Source organism: Tigriopus californicus, chromosome 3 (assembly GCF_007210705.1).
Source record: "Tigriopus californicus strain San Diego chromosome 3, Tcal_SD_v2.1, whole genome shotgun sequence".
NCBI classification, from domain to species: domain Eukaryota; kingdom Metazoa; phylum Arthropoda; class Copepoda; order Harpacticoida; family Harpacticidae; genus Tigriopus; species Tigriopus californicus.
Genome location: NC_081442.1, coordinates 3,024,503 through 3,026,033, shown reverse-complemented (window position 1 = coordinate 3,026,033; position 1,531 = coordinate 3,024,503). Strand labels below are relative to the sequence as shown.

The 1,531-nt window shown below is 46.6% G+C and overlaps 1 protein-coding gene across 1 annotated transcript in view; it reads right to left on the bottom strand.

The window, feature by feature from the left end:
- LOC131878087 (carbohydrate sulfotransferase 1-like) overlaps positions 1–1,531 on the bottom strand; it is a 35,253-nt gene that overhangs the window by 17,231 nt on the left and 16,491 nt on the right.

Genomic DNA, 1,531 nt, shown 5'->3' with positions numbered 1-1,531 from the left:
AAGAGAGATGCAGCTTTGGCAGGAAATCAGTGGGAGCACAGGCTTGGACGGCGTGTCATCAATAACAAACCAAGTACAGGCCAGTGTTTTGTTGCCCCAGGTCACGTCCGCCGTTTCCGTCCCAATGGGTCTGATAGGCTGGGACGATGTGCCGTAAGGTTTGATCCGCATGTTTGTCTCCCAGAGGGGTTCGAGAAGTGAGAGGGGGGCCAACCTCTTGGGGATTATGTTAATCTGAGCCCCAGAGTCCGGAATATTTGTTACAGGTGACCCGTCAATGAGGACATGTGCTCTAGGTGTAGAAGTACGTGGTGATCTGTTGGTTCTGGTCATAAAGACTTGAAGAAAGTGGGCATTGCCGTCCGAGTCACTGTCATCCCCTTCTTGGTCACTCGAATGATTTTGAGCACTGGACGTGGATTAGAGCTTTCAGTACTTATGCTTGCCATAGATCTTTTTCTTGACAGGTTGGTTGCGCCTTGGATTTGTCCCCGTGTCAGATCTCGGCGCACTACGGCACGCTATTGCGAGGTGACCCATTTTTGGCATAATGAGCAGGTTTGGTCTCTTGCTGGGCAGGTTCCTGGGACATGGTTCTTGTTTGCATCGCACTTGTAGCAAGGAACTCCGTTCTGAATTTTTGGCCCAATGCGACGGTGTGTGTAGTTGGGAGCTGAGCCCATGGTTTGGCCAACATTTGGGTATTCCCCAGCAAGGTTTGAGGGAGCATGTCCGTTAGTAACGGAGTGAGAGCGGTGGCCGAGTCCTCAAATAGAATGCCATTAGCGATAGTCTCTTCTAGAGACCAGTTTTTCTGAATCACAGCATCTCTTAAGTTCTGGTTAGAAGTGCCCAGAACTAGTTGTATTTTGGTCGCCATTTTGATTGGATTATGCTTGTTAAATTCTTCATTTTCAAAACCGCACAGGTTAGCGTGCTGTTGGCAATGCTCGGCGACTTTAGAGATGGGTTCATCCTGCTCTTGATTCAAGGCTCAGAACTGCACAATGGCCTGCCATCTTGCCGATTTTGGACGGTATCTGTCCCGGAGTCCTTGTACAATAATATCAAAGGTAGCTTCATCTTTAGTTCGCGCGTCAGGGAGGATGGTTTGAATGTCCAGGTGGCCATTGTCACCAATGTGCCAAAGGAGCGACCTTTTCTTTGCTTTTTGGTGTCTAGCCATTGAGGCTTGATAATCTGGGATAGGCTCTTTCATGGCGTGGTCGCAGTATACCGGGTGTCGAGGATAAGATTAGACACACAGTTTTTTCTTTCTAAAATCCTTGAAATCTTTCAAGGTTGCCTGAGTTTTATCTCATTTTTTTGTCATTGTCCGCTCTTTTCATTTATGTAAACAAAAATACCAAAATGTCAAAGCTGAAATCTATGAAAGCAAAAAGAGAATTCATTGTAGCTTTGCTGTGTGCGTGATTCACTTCTAAAGAAGTAAGTTGGAACCTTAAAGTGGCCGCCGGACAATTTACAATGTCAAAAACTGTCTTGATTGGCAAGATGACTGTAATCCCCC